Source organism: Chlorocebus sabaeus, chromosome 18 (genome assembly GCF_047675955.1).
Source record: "Chlorocebus sabaeus isolate Y175 chromosome 18, mChlSab1.0.hap1, whole genome shotgun sequence".
In the NCBI taxonomy this organism is placed as follows: Eukaryota; Metazoa; Chordata; class Mammalia; order Primates; family Cercopithecidae; genus Chlorocebus; species Chlorocebus sabaeus.
Genome location: NC_132921.1, coordinates 73,726,754 through 73,745,874, shown reverse-complemented (window position 1 = coordinate 73,745,874; position 19,121 = coordinate 73,726,754). Strand labels below are relative to the sequence as shown.

The 19,121-nt window shown below is 42.0% G+C and overlaps 1 protein-coding gene across 7 annotated transcripts in view; it reads left to right on the top strand.

Moving 5' to 3' along the window:
- SPIRE1 (spire type actin nucleation factor 1) overlaps positions 1–19,121 on the top strand; it is a 191,690-nt gene that overhangs the window by 3,130 nt on the left and 169,439 nt on the right. The gene's annotated exons all lie outside the window — the stretch shown is intronic.

The following is a 19,121-nucleotide window of genomic DNA, read 5'->3' as shown; positions in this document are numbered from 1 at the left end:
TTTTTTTTTTTTTGAGATGGAGTCTCCCTCTGTCGCCCAGGCTGGAGTGCAGTGGCGCAATCTTGGCTCACTGCAATCTCTGCCTCCCAGGTTCAAGCAATGCTGCTGCCTCAGCCTCCCAAGTACCTGGGACTACAGGCATGCACCACCATGTCCAGCTAATTTTTGTATTTTTAGTAGAGACGGGGTTTCACCATGTTGGCCAGGATGGTCTTGATCTCTTGACCTCATGATCCTCCTGCCTCAGCCTCCCAAAGTGCTGGGATTGTAGGCGTGAGCCACCACGCGTGACTTCTTTTTTCTGTTTTTAAGGAATGTTTGTATTCATGAGACTTCCATTGTAGAAACGAGTTGAGGAAAATAAGTAAAAAAAATTTTTTTTTTTTTTTTTTTTTTTTTTTTTTTTTTTTTTTGAGACGGAGTCTCGCTCTGTCACCCGGGCTGGAGTGCAGTGGCCAGATCTCAGCTCACTGCAAGCTCCGCCTCCCGGGTTCACGCCATTCTCCTGCCTCAGCCTCCCGAGTAGCTGGGACTACAGGCGCCCACCACCTCGCCTGGCTAGTTTTTGTATTTTTTAGTAGAGACGGGGTTTCACCGTGTTAGCCAGGATGGTCTCGATCTCCTGACCTCATGATCCGCCCGTCTCGGCCTCCCAAAGTGCTGGGATTACAGGCTTGAGCCACCGTGCCCGGCCTTTTTTTTTTTTTTGAGACGGAGTCTCGCTCTGTTGCCCAGGCTGGAGTGCGGTGGCGCGATCTCGGCTCACTGCAAGCTTGCAAGCTCTGCCTCCTGGGTTCACGCCATTCTCCTGCCTCAGTTTCCAGAGTAACTGGGACTAAAGATGCCCGCCACCACACCTGGCTGATTTTTTTGTATTTTTTTTTTTTTTTCTTGAGACGGAGTCTCGCTCTGTCTCCCAGGCTGGAGTGCAATGGTGCGATCTTGGCTCACTGCAACCTCTGCCTCCCAGGTTCAAACAATTCTCCTGCCTCAGCCTCCCATGTAGCTGGGACTACAGGTGCTGGCCGCCACTCACAGCTAATTTTTGTATTTTTATTAAAGACGGAGTTTCACCATGTTTGTCAGTCTGGTCTCGAACTCTGGACCTCAGGTGATCCGCCCGCCTCAGCCTCCCAAAGTCCTGGAATTACAGGCGTGAGCCACCGCGCCCGGCTGATTTTTTTGTATTTTTAGTAGAGACGGGGTTTCACCGTGTTAGCCAGGATGATCTTGATCTCCTGACCTCGTGATCCACCCATCTTGGCCTCCCAAAGTGCTGGGATTACAGGCGTGAGCCACCGTGCCCGGCCAAATTTTTTTTTTTTTTTTTTTTTTGAGCACTTCTTTTTTTTTCTTTTGAGATGGAGTCTCACTCTGTTGCCTAGGCTGGAGTGCAGTGGTATGGTCTCGGCTCACTGCAACCTCTGCCTCCAGGCTTCAAGCAATTCTCCTGCCTCAGCCTCCCAGGTAGCTGGGATTATAGTTGTGTACCACCATGCCCGGCTAATTTTTGTATTTTTAGTAGAGATGGGTTTTCACCGTGTTGGCTGAGCTGGCCTCGAACTCCTGACCTCAGGTGATCCACCCACCTCAGCCTCCCACAGTGCTGGGATTACAGAATTGAGCCACTGTGCCAACCGCACTTTATTTTTCATTGTATTTATCATGATTGTATGTAGTTAGCAATCTGCAACATTTATGTTTTCACATCCATTGATTTCTTTGTTTTTTTTTTTCTTTTTTGTTTTGAGACGGAGTTTTGCTCTTGTTGCCCAGGCTGGAGTGCAATGGTGCAATCTTGGCTCACTGCCACTTCTACCTCCCGGATTTAAGCAGGTCTCCTGCCTCAGCCTCCCGAGTAGCTGGGATTACAGACATGCGCTACCACGCCTGGCTAATTTTGTATTTTTAGTAGAAACAGGGTTTCCCCATGTTGCCCAGGCTGGTCACAAACTTCCGACTTCAGTGATCCACCAGCCTCGGCCTCCCAAAGTTCTGGGATTACAGGCACAAGGCCCTGCGCCCAGCCTGATATATTTTCTAAATGGACGTTTAGGGAAGTTACGTGATTAGTAACTCTTTGAATCAAATCTCCATCTTTTAGTCTCTAGGCTTTGTAGTGTTGTGGAATTAAGCATTTGGTTTGAGTTTGTATTGTGATTCTTCCCCTTAGATAAGTGACAGTGAGTAAGTTCCCCAATCCCCCTAAGTCTAGCCTTCTGTGTAAAATCAGAATATATTGTTGTTTTCATAGGGTTGGGGCATAAGTGAGGATAATATGTGTCAAGTGGCAAGACTTGCTGTATAGCAGGTACTCAGTAGATTTTAGTTTCCTTCCTCCCCTAATCCTGTGGTCCTTTCTCCACCATACTGTCTCTAGTCCGTCTGTTTTATGTTTTTACCAAGAATTGGGGTAAATGTCAAGGTCAGAGTTTCTTAACTTTAGCACTGTTGGCATTTTTGGCTGAATAATTCTTTGTCGTGGTGGCTGTCCTGTGCAGCATCCGTGATCTGATCTCTAACAGTGGATGCCAGTAAGCCCCTCCCCTGCAAATTGTGACATTAAAAAAGTCTCTATCCATTGCCAAATGTTCTGTAGGGTGCAAAATCGTCCCCGTTGAGAACCACTGCTCTAGCAGATGGTGCCCAGGATTGTGTTCAGGGTGGAGAAATGGATTCTTGCTGTAATCCTCAAGTGAGTGAATCCTTCTGCAGGCCATTATCACTCTGTTGTTGAGCTGAATGAGTCCTGCTGATTCTTGCCAGTACCAGCAGTATCACTCCATTTAGTCCTTTTAGAATAAATAGTACTTCATAGACTTGACTGACTTTTTGGGGGAGTGAATGTAGTAGTAATTAATTTTAATTCTTTTTTACTTTTAACAGTATTGATATATCTGAGAATGGTTAGATTCAGTTTGAATGAAATAAATAGAAATACGCTGTAAGAAAAATAGAAAAATGTGAAAGGTGTGAGAGGCATGGAAATGAGACTAATGAAGGAAAAAACAAGAAGAATTAGTAAGTTTATTTAGCATTCAGGTAAAACTTAGAGCCATATTGCTAGCATGGCCATAAAAGCAGTGGGATACGGGACGCAGGAAGATAAATTCAAGAAAAAGGAAAGACTAGCTTTTTAGAGGATCTCTTGAAAGTAAAAATGATTATGTATAATGTCTTGAAATGAGCAGTATGGTTAAGATGTATTTCTGTGATGACAGGAGGATAGATTGCTTAGAATCAAGAGAGTTTATGATTCTTGTTAGGTGGCTTAACATTTTATTTTCTGCAGTGTTTATGTAGTCGTAATAAGACTTTGTTGTTTGGGAAAGTTTATTAGGTACAAGTTGATGAAGTTTTAACTTTCACACCCTTAATTAAGGGGTTAAATACACGCAGGCTCTTCATGTACTCATAAGTATACCTGACTGGCAATTAGAGTACATTTTGGTATACAGGGTCTTTAGAAAGTAGTGACTGATGCAATTTAGGTTATAGTCTAGATCTTCACATGGTTAAAAAGCATTGGCTTTTCTGGGATGCCACAAAGAATTATTTAATAGCAGTGGTATTAGAGATTAGAATCGTGTGTGGTCTCATCATAGTCTTTCAGGACTTAAATACTCATCTGACAACAATCATTTATTTTAAATTTTGGTTTCAAAATTTTTGATGTACCTTTAGTTTAGATGTATAAAGCATAATTTAAAAATTATGGCCATATATTGATTTAAAATAATCTTAAGGTTGGTGGAAGGTTTTCCTGAGAGGAACAATGAATGCTTGTGTGCATACTAATAAAGGGATCCCTTGAGAATGGTTTCTTGGTATAGGGAACATTCAGGCTTTGTTTGGGTTTTGAAAAGAGGATATGATCAGTCAAGCTTCTCAGCAAGGTTCATGCTAATTTGGAGGGGAAGACGGTCTTGGAATAAAATCCTGTTTGATTTTAAAGAGAGAATATTTGTGGGAAAAGATTGAAATAGTGAAAAAAATGTTTTTTTTTTTTTTTTTTTTTTTTGAGACAGAGTCTCACTCTGTGGCCCAGGCTGGAGTGCAGTGGCTGATCTCGGCTCACTGCAGCCTCCGCTTCCTGGGTTCAAGCGATTCTCCTGCCTCAGCCTCCAGAGTAGCTGGGACTACAGGCATGTGCCACCACACCTGGCTAATTTTTGTATTTTTAGTAGACATGGGGTTTCACCACGTTGGCCAGGATGGTTTCCATCTCCTGACCTTGTGATCCGCCCACCTCAGCCTCCCAAAGTGCTGGGATTACAGGCGTGAGCCACCACACCCAGCAAAAAAATGTTTAAAAACATTTTTTTTGGTCCGCTCTTTCTGTATTTCTTGTGTTCCCTTCCTGATCATTAAAGGAAAGAAATATATGAAGTATATGTGTAGGTTTCCAGAGTAGGTAGTGGGGGTGAATGGTAGAATTAGAGATTGGTGAAATGCCTTATCAGTTACAGTAAGATAAAAATTGTTCTCTTTGAATAATAAGTTCAAATATGTTAAGTTAATTCAATCTAACAAATATGCTTTGAGTTCCTACTATGTACAAGTAATGTTCTAGTTTTACCTGGGTGATGTAAGGGTAAATAGTTCTAGTCATTATAGAAGAGAAAATAAAACAGAAACACAGTGGTAAATATACCATGAATCTAATGTAGCTTAAACTTCAAGTCTCTTCATTTATGCAGGCCCCTTGTAAGTGTGTGGGAGGAGCCTTAATAGTATGTTTAGATGTTCATTTGCAAAATTAAGATTTTAGCTGTAATTGGGTAAGATTGCTATCCCCCCCTTTTTTATTTATTTATTTTTTTGAGACAGAGTCTCGCTCTGTCACCCAGGCTGGAGGACAGTGGCTTGATCGGCTCACTGCAAGTTTGACCTCCCAGATTCAAGCAATCCTCCCACCTCAGCTTCCCAAGTAGCTGGGACTACAGGCATGTGTTACCATGCCTGGGTAATTTATTTTTATTTTTATTTTTTTGAGACAGAGGCTCGCTCTATCACCAGGCTGGAGTGCAGTGGCACAATCTCAGCTCACTGCAACCTCTGCCCTCCGGGTTCAAGCGATTCTCCTGCCTCAGCCTCCCGAGTAGCTGGGACTACAGGCATGTGCCACCACGCCAAGCTAATTTTTTGTATTTTTGGTAGGGACGCAGTTTCACCATATTAGTCAGGATGGTCTCAAACTCCTGACCTTGTGATCTGCCCGCCTCAGCCTCTCAAAGTGCTGGGATTCCAGGCGTGAGCCACCACACCTGGCCCGTGCCTGGGTAATTTTTATATAGTTCTTTAGAGACAGGGATTTTGCCATGTTGCCCAGGTTTGTCTGGAACTTCTGGGCTACCAAAGTGCTGGAATTGCAGGCGTGAGCCACCATGCCTGGCCTGCTGTCACTTTTGTTTGTTTGTTTGTTTGTTTGTTTGTTTTGAGACAGAGTCTCACTCTGTCACCCAGGCTGGAGTGCAGTGGCACGATATTGGATCACTGCAACCTTCACCTCCCGGGTTCAAGCAGTTCTCGTACCTCAGCCTCCCGAATAGCTGGGATTGCATGCACATGCCACTGAGCCTGGCTAATTTTTGTATTTTTAGTAGAGACGGGGTTTTTCCATATTGACCACGCTGGTCTCAAAGTCCTGGCCTCAAATATCTGCCTGCCGTGGCCTCCCAAAGTGTTGGGATTACAGGTGTGAGCCACCAAGCCTGGCCTGCTGTCAGTTTTGGTTCCAATTTACCATGTATTATATTTCTACTTGTGTTGGGTTGTAAGAGAGGGGTCACAGGAGTTTTGGAGAGAAATTTTGCAATAATGCATTTGTGGTTTTGTATCTGTGTTTCTACTTTTGCAGAGGGAAACAGTAGAAAGAATTTAGTCATCTACAGATATTAGTCCTCGAGTAAGTTAGGACTTTTAGGAAACCATTGGCCTCACTAAGAGTTTTGACTAAACTTCAGAAGAAAAAAATCATTGAGCTATCAAGTACTGTATGTTGGTAAGAGATGATGAGTTGCATTCTGCTTGTTATATATGGAAGGTCAGATTCACTCTCCTGCATCGTTGGTCCTAAATAACAGCAGTTCTCATCCTCCTTTGGTAACAGTGTCATTAGAGCTGTATATATTTCCCTTTTAGTTCTTGTTGGCTAAGTAGAAAAAAGGAAAATACCTTCTTTCAGATATTTGTTTAAAACTATGAAGGAAATATTGTGTTACCAAATGTAGTGGGAATGTTTAGTGAATTTTTTTTTTTTTATTTTTAAGAGCCAGGGTCTTTCTCTGTCAAGAGCCCAGGCTGGAGTGCAGTGGTATGTTCACAGCTCACTGCAGTCCCCAGCTCCTGGGTTCAAGCAGTCTTCTTCCTACCTCAGCGTCCCAAGTAGCTGGGACCACAGGAGTGTGTTGCCACTTCTGGCTAATTTTTTATTTTTATTTTTTTGTAGAGAAAAATGTTGCCCAGACTGCTCTTGAACTCCTGACCTCAAATGATCCACCTTTTTCAGTCTTACAAAGTGCTGAAATTGCAGGTGTGAGCCACTGTGGCTGACCAAACTTTATTTTGGGATAATTTTAGACTTGCAGAAAAGTTGGAAAGATAATGCAGCTAATTCTTATTTGCCCCTCACCCAGTTCCCCTAATGTTAACATCTTATATTATGGTGGTGTATTTGTCAAAACTAAAAAAGCAGCATTGATGCATTGCCATTCACTAAACTCCAGACTTTGTTTGGGTTTCCCCAGTTTTTCTATTAATGCCCTTTTTCCTTCTTTTTTTTTTTCTTTTCTTCTTCTTTTTTTTTTTTTTTGAGACGGAGTTTTGCTCATGTTGTCCAGGCTGGAGTGCAATGGCGCGATCTTGGGTTGCCACAACCTCTACTTCCTGAGTTCAAGGGATTCTCCTACCTCAGCCTCCTGAGTAGCTCAGATTACAGGCTCCAGCCACCACGCCTGGTTAATTTTGTATTTTTAGTAGTTTCTCCGTGTTGGTCAGGCTGGTCTCAAATTCCTGACCTCAGGTGATCCGCCTACCTTGGCCTCCCAAAGTGCTGGCGTGAGCCACCGCGCCGGGCCTTGGTGTCCTTTTTCTATTGCAGAAATCCCATCCGAGATACCATATTGCATTTAGTCATCATGTCTCCTTAGTTTCTTCTGGTTTGTGACAGTTTGTCATGACCTTGACAGTCTTGGCGAGCACTGGTCAGCTGTTTTGTCAAATGTCCCTCCATTTGGACTTGCCTGATACTTTTATGGCTAGACTGGGTTATAGTTTTGGGGGAAGAATACCAGCGAGGTGGAGGGCTCCCCTGATCACATCATGTTGGGGCACATGATAACCAGTGACATCAGTGGTTACGATAACCTGGACACTTGATAAAGACAGTGTTTGTCAGGTTTCTGCACTAAAAAGTTACTATTTTTACTTTTTTAAAATATGTTGGTTTTTAGAAAGGAGTCATTAATTCCAGCCTGCATTCAGGGATCGGGACAGGTAATTAAACCACTTCCTGGAGACATGAATATCTTCTTAAAGTTATTTTGAATTCTGTGAAGAAGATTTGTGCCTTCTCCTCCATTTACTTACGTATTCAATCATTTGTATCAGTCTGGATTGACATACATTTTGTACTTTGGTTGTTTTGTTAGTCAGATTGTTACCACCATGGCCGCCGTTGGGTGCTCCTTAGGCTTGGCTCCTGTGTTCCTTTGATATGCAGCCCTCCTTCTGTCTGGTGGAGCACGTCCTTGCTTTCTGGCACTACAAGATGTTTCAAGGCTATCTTATATATATATTTCCTGCCCCATCCCTAGAGTCATCCATATTTCCAGGGAGCTCTTGTTTCTTTTATTGGAGAATCATGTTTAGAAACCATGATCTTAGCACTGGGTATGCTTGTTGCTTACTGTTTTGTTTTTATTTATTTATTTTTTAAAGTTGTAGTCTTGTTCTGTTACCCAGGCGGGAGTGCAGTGATGTGATCACAGCTCTCTGTAACTTTGAACTTCTGGGTACAGGTGATCCTTCCACCTCAGCCTCCTGAGTAGCTGGGACTATAAATGCACAACACCACTCCTGGCTAATTGTTTTGTTTGTTTTTTCTAGAGACAGGGTCTCTCACTATATTGCCCAGGCTGGTCTTGAACCCCGTTCAAGTGATCTTCCTGCCTCTGCTTCCCAAAGTGCTAGGTGTGATCCACTGTGCCTGCCCTGTTTTTAATATAGAAGAAGAAATGTTAAAGAGTTTATTTTTGATGTTCAAACTCTGGATGGATATTTGGGTTTCAAATATCGACTTACTGGATAGTAGGAATAATACCACTATGAACATTACTGCTTGTGTCTTTTGGTGAACAAATGTAGCATTTTTGTTGAATATGTGCCTAAAAGTGCAATTGCTAATTCATGACATATGGTCAACATAAGTAGTATTGTCAGAAATTTTCCAAAGTGATTGTATCTCACAAACTTTTAAAATTAAAACCAATATGAGACATTAGTATAAATTTAAAGAGGATTTGATTAGGGTTAGGTATATGGAGGGGTTATATTCCTAATAATACCAAACTGGTGGCTTCTGAAAACCGTGACTCTTAGGTGTTTTTATACTAATTGTGCTAATGCTTTTTTTTTTTTTTTTGAGTCAGAGTTTTGCTCTTGTTGCCCAGGCTGGAGGGCAATCCTGCGATCTTGGCTCACTGCAGCCTCCACCTGCCGGGTTCAAGTGATTCTCCTGCCTCAGCCTCAGTGGTAGCTGAGATTACAGGCATGCACTACCACGCCTGGCTAATTTTGTATTTTTAGTAGAGACGGAGTTTGAGCATGTTGATCAGGCTGGTCTCAAACTCCAGATTTCAAGTGATACACCCCCCTCTGCCTCCCAAAGTGCTGGGATTACAGATGTGAACCACTGTGCCGGGCCTAATGCATTTTTTAAAATTGAGTCTATGGTCTTTTTCTGTCATATTTCCCGTTTTCTCTCCCATCCCTTAATTTAATTAGAAGTTAAGTTCCTATCTAATATACTCCTTTAATATCTTGTATTTTGGAGAGAGAAAAATATAAATAGAGATAATTGATGGGTAGTGCTAGAATGTCGCTAGCAATCCCCATAGGTTGCCTGGTCCCAGGGTTTGGTCATGTCTTCCTGGATTTTTAGTGAAAATACCATATTAGAAATATTTCCATTGCATGATTTCATGTATTCATTTCACCAATATTTGAGTGCCTTCTGAGTGCACTGGGCCGCATGTTGATGATACCAAGAGGCATAAAGTGCACTCATACCTTCAAGAAGCTCATAGATGCAGAAACTAACACAGTACCATGCAGTAATTCTAAAATAGTGAAGATGTGCAGAAAAACTGTAAGAGCCCAGAGAACAGAGTGGCTGACCCTGCCTGGTGACAGGAGGTGAGTGTTACAGAGGAGATCTGGTTTCTGGAGGTCTCCAGGATGGGGCTGTAGCATAAAAGGAAGGCTGTGTGAGGCAGAAGCAGCAGCGATTGGAAAGGCTTGGATATGTAGAGGATGTTACATGGTGCTCAGAGAGCAGCAGTACATGGATGGCAAGTGCGACATTTGTGCTGCCACCCACTTCCGCATGCCGAAAGCAGATAATTGCTAATCAGTTACCGCATTTTTTGCTGCCGAATTTATAAGCAGCCTCAAGAGTTCTCAACAGGATGCTTCAGGTGGCCACTACCAATTACTTGGAGTTGGCACGTGAGGTTAAACCTGTTTGTCTTCTTTGTGGTGGGTGTTCACTGTGCCTGGAGCAGAGGATGTGTGTGGGAGTGGGGGGAGTGAGAAGGGCTGGAAAGGCACGTTGGCTGGGATCAGATGATGAAGGACTTTTTGCCAGCCACATGGTCGAGTGTATATTTATAGTCTGTACAGGCAGTGTAGAGCCATGGAAGGGTTTTAAGCAGGAAAATGATGTAAGCAGATTACTCTTTTTAGAAAGATAAATGTAGGGGCTTTGTAGATGTATTGAATTGGGTAAAACGGAGGGCAAGACGCCAGTAGGCATTTTATACTATCTTTAGATCTTTGTAGCCTTTAAGTTGCTAAACCAGTTAGGAGTGTTATGGCTGTTCAAACAGGAGATGATGGAGGTCTGAATTAGGGCAGTAGGAATGGAGAGAAAGAATCAGATTGAGAGTGATTTAGGAAATAGGACAGGGTATAGCTCTTCCACTTATTATGTGTAGGTGAGAAAGAGGAAGGATTGTTCAAAGGCTCTGACTTCTTGCTTGGGTGCTTGGGTGACAGGGTAGGCAGGAGGGGCAGGTTAGGATGGGAAGATAGATGATGATTTATACTTGTTGGAAATTAAATTGGCCTGGAAAATATTTTTTCCTGTGGAGTCATGTTGATTCCCACCATGTTCCTTTGCTGCCTTCCAGATAGTTGCAAATCAGCTAATTGAATGTCACACCATAACATGGAGAGAACTAAGAGCTGGCTACAGAAGATGCGGTTTTGATTCTTTTGGCTCTGATGCTTACTATTGAAGAGTTATAACCTCAGGGAAGCCATTTAACTATTTCTGATGCTGATACTGTCTTTTTTTTTTCTTTCTTTTATTCTTTTTTTGTGTGTTTGTGGAGACCAGGTTTTGTCATGTTCCCCAGGCTGGTCTTGAACTCCTGGGCTCAAGCCATCTACCTGCCTTGGCCTCCCAAAGTACTGGGATTATAGGTGTGAGCCACGGTGCCCGGCCGCTCTCTTTCTTTATTTGTAAGATGGAAGTAATATTTGTCCAGTCCTTCTCGTGAAATTGTTATGAGACTCAAATGAGGAAATATATGTGGGGCGTTTTGTTATCTTGTATGTGCTGCACAGATACATTTTTACTGAGCCATTGCTATCCTTTGTAAAAAGGTGAATACTTCCAAATTATCAGAGTCAAGATTGATAAAGGAGTTCTAAAACAATACTAAATATATGTTTGGAAGTCTATAGAATGGTTCTTGAGGTTGAAAAAACTGGAAATGTGGGTATCCATAATGTGATTAGACCTTTGTGGTCTCAGGTGCTCCACCAGGTTTTAGAATGGACTATGGAGGGTTACTTGCAGAATATCAGGGAAAGGTAATTAGTGCTTGACCATAGTTTATATTTTTTAATGATTTCCATATATTTTATATTATCTTGAATTTGGTTTTTTCCTTCTTCTACCACTTTCTGACTTGTTTGATACTCATTTATTGATGGTTTAATTTAGCTCCTTTCAATCCTTTGGGGAGTGTTAGGAGGGCTTATTTATGTAAATAATAAAACAATGTAACTATAACTTTCCCTATAAACTCTTGGAACAAATTTCATCTGAGACCTATAAGATAAGCCATAGTTTTGATGAAATATTTGAACTGTTCTGTTGCCTGATGTGTATAAACTTAAATGTTTTTGATGGGAAATTGTTAAGTTCCTTAAGTTCATGATAGTTGTGCCCTAACTCCGCCCCCCCCCCCCCTTTTTTTTTTTGAAATGGAGTTTCCCTCTGTCACTAGGCTGGAGTGCAGTGGCTCGATCTCAGCTCACTGCAACCTCCGCCTCCTGTGTTCAAGCGATACACCCTCCTCAGCCTCCCAAGTAGCTGAGACTACAGGCATGTGCCACCATGCCCAGCTATTTTTTGAGTTTTTTTGGTAGAGACAGAGTTTCTCCATGTTGACCAGGCTGGTCTCGAACTCCTGACCTCAAATGATTCGCTCCCACGCAACCTTCCAAAGTGCTGGGATTATAGGCCTGAGTTACAGTGCTCAGCTTGACCTTCTTTAATTAATGATCTTTTCATTATATTTTTATTTAAAGAATAGTACTTTATTTGTAAGTATAATAAAAATGTGTAACTTACAAAACTCATTACAAAAAGATATTTGACTATATATATATAGTATATGTAGTAAAGGTTAAATAGCTGAAAATGTTTATAGTGAAGGTTAAATAGCTAAAAATGGCAAAGTGTAGTCTATGTCAAGCCTACGTTGTTTTTATAGTTTTTAAATCAGATCTCCCAAATCTTGACAGAGGGAAGGTAACATATTTGGGTAAATGGATATGGATGGTAGAGTTGTGATATATCTAAAGGGAGTTAGGGCTTGGAAGATAGAAGTTCTTGGGATGCCTCTCTGCAGGGCTCTTGTTGGCTAGGTTGTCTTGTACTCGATCAGATGCCACAGAAGGACAGGAGATTCTAAAGAGAATGGATACAGATGTGTATGAAATGCATGAAAACCAGAACTGTTCAATTGATAGAGAATACTAGAACATTTGAGATTGTCACCTGCTACAACTCTGTTTATGTTGACGCCTGTAATCCCAGCACTTTGGGAGGCTGAGGTGGGTGGATCACGAGGTCAAGATATCAAGACTATCCTGGCTAACGGTGAAACCCCATCTCTACTAAAAATACAAAACTTAGTTGGGTGTGGTGGCGGGCGCCTGTAGTCCCAGCTGCTTGCAGGGCTGAGGCAGGAGAATCTCTTGAACCCTGGAGGTGGAGGTTGCAATGAGTCAAGATCGCGCCACTGCACTCTAGCCTGGCGACAGAGCGAGACTCCATCTCAAAAAAAAAAAAAAAAGAAATTCAGGTATGATTAGGCTGTAGAAATTTTTTTATTGCTAAATTTCAGTCTGTTAACTTCAAAACTATGAGGTTTTTTTTTTTTCCCTAGTAGTAACACAAAAATTGTCCCGGAAGCTTATTTAATATACTCCTTTCTTTCTTTTTTTTTTTTTTTTTTTTTTTGAGGCGGAGTTTCGCTCGGTCGCCCAGGCTGGAGTGCAGTGGCCGGATCTCAGCTCACTGCAAGCTCCGCCTCCCGGGTTCCCGCCATTCTCCTGCCTCAGCCTCCCGAGTAGCCGGGACTACAGGCGCCGCCACCTCGCCCGGCTAGATTTTTGTATTTTTTAGTAGAGACGGGGTTTCACCGGGTTAGCCAGGATGGTCTCGATCTCCTGACCTCGTGATCCGCCCGTCTCGGCCTCCCAAAGTGCTGGGATTACAGGCGTGAGCCACCGCGCCCGGCCACTCCTTTCTTATAAAAGTATTATAGTTCTTAAACTAACGGTTGTTGTTGATCAGTTTCGGTCAAATGTTTGAGAATATTACTTTTGAAAACATGCAGCATGTTCAGGATGTTGTTTGTTAGTCCGTTAGCAAATCCTGTTCCACTTCCAAATTATTTCACGAACCCTCTCCCTTTCACCCTCCTTACTGCCGTCACCCTGCCTGGCTGCCCCCGTGTAGTTCTGCAGGACGGTGACAGTAACCTCCTTGCTGGCCTGGAGCTTCCGTCTGGTTCTCTCCACTACATTCTTCACGTTATAGCAGGACTGACCTGGAAACTACCCGGACTCAGCTGACCCTCTTGCCTAGTATCCTTCAGTAGCTTCCCATTTTCTTTAAAATCAAATCTGAACTCCTCATACTATCCTTACAAGCCTGTGTGATCTGCCCCCTGCCTGTCTAAACACAGTTGACGTTAGTCATCCACCAAACACTTCCAGGGCCTGTCACACGCCACCTCCTGCTTCCGGAACAGGTTCTTCTTCCCACCCTGCAGTTGGTTCTACCCAGCCTCAAGGTCTCTGTTTAAATATCATTTTTTGGAGGAATCTTACCTGGCCACCCCAAATGGGGTCATTTCTGTTACTTTCTCCCCCTTTTGGATCCATTTATCACTAGTTGTGTTGTGTTTGATTGCTTTTTTTGGGCTGTGTTCAATAAAATGTAAGTCTTATGAGGCAAGAACTGTGTCTAGCTTGTTTACTATGACAGTACGTCATCAGTGCTTATGAGTAGTGCTTAGTAGGTGTTGAATAAATATTTACTGAACAATTGAAGGTGGGAGAGGTATGCTGGCAGGAGGGCAGGGTGTACTCATTGGTATCTCTCAGTTTTAGCATGAAAAAACATAATTTCATGTGGTTGGAGGGACTGAAACATTGTCTAGAATTTGGTCACATAGTAAAAAGCTGGAGAATAATTCTGAGAACCATTTATCTTAGAAGTTCCAGAGATTCTGTGTTTTTGGTAGGTATAGTTTGCCTTTTGCTTTTTCAGGTAATTTGAATCATATTGATAATATGACTGCATGATAATTCAGCCATATGCTGAGGTTTCTACTTTAAAGATAAGTAGCTACTTTAATTTGAAAGTATTATTTTCATTCTCTCTGAGCAGATGCGTGGTGAAATGATCTTATTATCAATATTTAAGATTTATAATGTCTGCTGAAGATGACAGTGTTGTCTTAGTTATGAATTCTTTGTAACAGACATTTTATATCAGGACTGGTTTGTTTCTTAAAGCCGTTCTGTATCAGTTTATAGGAAGGTGTAGGCTTTTGTTTCCTGGGACATAAGGGGACTCGTCTAACAATTTCTTTCTTTCTTTTTTTTTTTTAAAAGACAGTGTCTGGCTCTGTTGCCCAGGCTGGAGGACAGTGGTACCATCTCAGCTTATTGCCCACCTCTTGGGCTTAAGCCATTCTCCCACCTCAGCCCTTCTTGCTTTTTTCCTTTCTTTTTCTTTCTTTTTTTTTTTTTTGAGACAGGGTCTTGTTCTGTCGCCCAGGCTGGAAGTGCAGTGGTGCGATCTCTGCTCATTGCAACCTCCGCCTCCTGGGTTCAAGCAATTCTCTGCCTCAGTCTCCCGAGTAGCTGGGATTATAGGCGCCTGCCGCCATGCACGGCTGATTTTTGTAGTTTTAGTAGAGACAGGATTTCACCATGTTGGCCAGGCTGGTCTCGAAGTCCTGACCTCTGTAATCCGCCTGCCTCAGCCTCCCAAAGTGCTGGGATTACAGGCGTGAGTCACCACGCCCGGCCGAATTTCAGTAACCTAAGATAATGGTAGCCTTAAAAAGGCTTCAGATGATTAAATATGGTAAATTAGTTCCTTCAAATAACAAGTTTATTAGGATGTGTTTAATTAGAAGGATAGAGTAACTGTGATGATGTAAAAGAAAATATCTGAAGTAGTATTTAAACATTAAGTTTTGAAAATACTTCAACATTATCAAAAAAGTACTTAGAGGAAGAGAAATTATTCTGTTCCATCTCAAAAAAAAAAAAAAAAAGAAATTCTGGGTGAAGTCGTAGGATTTGTAGGTTTTAGAGGGATTCATTCCTTAGGTCTGGTGCAGTAAAACAGAAGTGGCCAACCTTTGAAGAAAGACTCAAAACTTGTCAAATGTAAATCCCCTGATGCTATGCTGGTAGTTTCTAATTGAAGAAGGTGTTGTTAAATTGAGGAATGCGGCCAGGCGCTGTGGCTCAGGCCTGGGGATCCAGCAGTTTGGAAGGCTGAGGTGGGTGAATCAGGAGGTCAGGAGATCAAGACCGTTCTGGCTAACACAGTGAAACCCCATCTCTACTAAAAATACAAAAAAATTAGCTGGGTATGGTGGCAGGCACCTGTAGTCCCAGCTACTTGGGAGGCGAAGCCTCCGCCAGGAGGCAGAGCTTACAGTGAGCCGAGATCATGCCACTGCACTCCAGAGCAAGACTCCGTCTCAAAAAAAAAAAAAAAAAAATTGAGGAATGCTTTTCCCCATTCCTTAGAAACAGTAGTTAGCCTGGACAGTACCCCTGCAGTCCCTCTCAATCCCAACAGCCTCTGGAAGTGGGAATGGAGATGTATTAGTCCATTCTTGCATTGCTATAAAGAACTACCTGAGACTGGATAATTTATAAAGAAAAGAGGTTTAATTGGCTCACTGTTCTGCAGGCTGTACAGGAAGCATGGCTGAGGAGGCCTCAGAAAACTTACAATCATGGCAGAAGGCGAAGGGGAAGCCAGCATGTCCTGGATGGCTGGAGCAGGAGGAAGAGAGAGAGGGAAAGAGGAGGTGCTACAGACTGAAACAACCAGATCTCATGATAACTCACTCTCACAGGACAGCACTAGGGGGATGGTGCTACATCATTAGAAACCATCCTCATGATCTAATCAATTCCCACCAGGCCCCACCTCCAACATTGAGAATTACAATTGAACATGAGATTTGGGTGGGGACATAGAACCAAACCATATCAAGAGGATTAGAATAAGAAAACCACACCAATGTACATGAGGAGGAATCAGGAGCCTTAGAGTATGCTCTTCACTCTGTCACCAACTCCGTGTCATGTGCAAGTCATTTGACTCCTTGAGCTCTCAGATTACTCATCTGTTTTTAATTAATTAATTAATGGTTTCTGAGGCAAGGCCTTGTTCTGTCACCCATTCTGGAGTGCCGTGGCACTATCACAGCTCACTGCAGCCTGGACCTCCTGGGCTCAAGTGATCCTCCTTCCTCAGCTTCCTAAGTAGCTGTGACTACAGGCATGTGCCAACATGCCTGGCTAATTTTTTATTTTTGATAGAAACTGGGTCTCACTATGTTACCCAGGCTGGTCTCAAACTCCTGAGCTCAAATAGTCCTCCCACCTCAGCCTCTCAAAGTGCTGGGATTATAGGCACAAGACGCCACACCTGACCAGATTACTCACCTATAAAATGAATGGATTGTGCAAGATCATTTCCAAGATTCCTTTAAGCTCTCATGTCATGTGATTGGGAGTTTTGGATTCCTAGGTTAGCTTTTGAGCAGGAATTTGGATGGCAGAGCTGTGTAGGTGGTCAAATACTTTGTCCTTACAGCCTTTTCATAGTACCGTGAGTTACTCACCAGTTCAAATTGAATGACCAAGAGCTGTTGCATTCTCACAAAAATGTTTAGCACTTTTACAGCATTTTCAGTTTTATAATGCAGGTCATTGAAAATAATCTTATTTTATAGACTCTTGTGCCCCTTTGACACCCCTCTATCATTCTTTTTAAGCATTTCATTGTTTTCTGGTACAAAAAGATGTTCGAGGCTTGTCTTGTAATTTCCCTGTCCCAGTCCTGAAGTCAGCCAGTTTCCCAAGGAATCCTGATTCTCTTGAGGGGGAATGGGCTTGGCGTGCCCCATGGGCTTCTCCCACTTTTGATGGGCAGAGCTAGGAAGTGTTTTGAAGTTGTGTAATATCTCTAGTTACAGTTTGCCACCACAAAGCTCCTTTTCTTCTTCTCACGTTAGGTTTGTGTATTCCTTCTCCCATAGTGTAAGTCATGACTCCCAGCAATATCAGTGTATTTACTCATGTGTTCATTGCTGCAATACATTAGTTTCAGAATTTTATACTACCAACAAGAAACGAACTATGAAAAATTTTAGATTTCTTTGTAATTCTCTTTATCTTCAGAATATATCCTACTGAAGATGTACTCATCTCCTTTTTTTTTTTTTTTTTTTTTTTGAGACGGAGTCTCGCTCTGTCTCCCAGGCTGGAGTGTGTAGTGGCACGATCTCAGCTCACTGCAAGCTTCGCTTCCCGGGTTCACGCCATTCTCCTGCCTCAGCCTCCCGAGTAGCTGGGACTATAGGCGCCCGCCACCACGTCCGGCTAATTTTTTGTATTTTTTATAGAGATGGGGTCTCACCGTATTAGCCAGGGTGGTCTTGATCTCCTGACCTCATGATCCGCTCGCCTCGGCCTCTCAAAGTGCTGGGATTGCAGGCAGGAGCCACCACACTCAGCCAACTCATATACTCTTGAAGAGGCTACTCTTTGTTCCAGTTTGCCTGAGTGCTCCTTTCTTCCTCCCTCCCTCTCTTCCCCCCTATGCAGAGTAGGCGCTCAGTAAATGTTTGCTGAAAGACAGTCTTTACCCTTCCTTGAGCTGTTTCTGTCCAGTAGTACTTTGTTGAGTAAAATTAATTACCAATTTTATGGGAGTTAAGTCTGCTTAACTACCAAAAGCATTAATGGTCTGAACAAACAATCATATGTATAAATAAATAAAATATGTTATAAATCACTATTGAATATAGAGTTTTACATAACAGTAAATAAATATATAAGTACAATAACAGTCTTATACTTATCAAACCCTATTATGTAAACCCTTAGATAGTAAGCTCATTTTATATATATGTTCACGTAGTCTTTATTGCTTATATATAATTTTTAATTTAATTCATAGAACCTTAGGCCCCTTATTTTCTGGTCTCAATTTCAGCCAGTGTTTCTCATTAAGATCATTAAGAGATAAGGAGTTGTGGTTTGTCTTCTTTTATTTTTTCATTTTTGGTTTTTTCAACCAACTCATTTCAAATAAATTGTGGTTTCAATTTTATTTTTTATTTTAAGAATTGGGAGGCATACAAAAGCTATTGTTTGTGATTTTTCTTTTGTGATGTCATAATAGATTCTAAGGTGTTCAAATTCTAGTTAAGCACTAAAAAAATAACAAGGCTGATAGAATAACCACTGTGGGCTAGGTGTGAGGGTAAACGCTGGGGAGAGGAAGAAGTGGGAGGATAGTATTGGGTGGAGGGAAAGGTATAGAGCTAAATGCATATTTGAATTTAGGTCAGTGAAATCTAAGTGTATTCTGAGGAAATTAAATTTTGTAGTACTGACCGGGCATGGTGACTCACACCGTAATCCCAGCCCTTTGGGAGGCTGAGGCAAGTGGATCACTTGAGGTCAGGAGTTCGAGACCAGCCTGGCCAACATGGCGAAACCCCATCTCTACTAAAAATACAAAAATTAGCAGGGCATGGTGGCGGTTGCCTGTAGTCCCAGCTACTCAGGAGGCCGAGGTGGGAGAATTGCTTGAACCCGGGAGTGGGAGGTTGCAGTGAGCCAAAATCACGCCACTACACTCCAGCCTGGGTGACAAGAGTGAGACTCCATCTCAAAAAAAAAAAAAAAAAAGGCAGTTTTCTAGTACCCAGTATAATTGTGTTATTCGTTCTTTTTGATAAAACTATTTAATAAATGATTCTTTAAAATAGCTGTTTTTGTTTAAAAAGTATGTTTTAGTCAGCGACATTGACAGAAATATATTAATTGTTCATGTTCTTTGGTATTATGTGTCAGTGATAGAGAAAAATACTAATGTTGGTGCAGCCAAATATTGTTCAGTTCTCATTATTCTTTAGATGAACCTCTGTTGGAAAAATTACTAAATTGTATGGTTTTGCCTAATCATGTATTAAAGAAAAACAGTCATATATTAAAGAAAATACGAGTTTAAACATTATTCCTTTCATGGAAATGGTCACTGTATC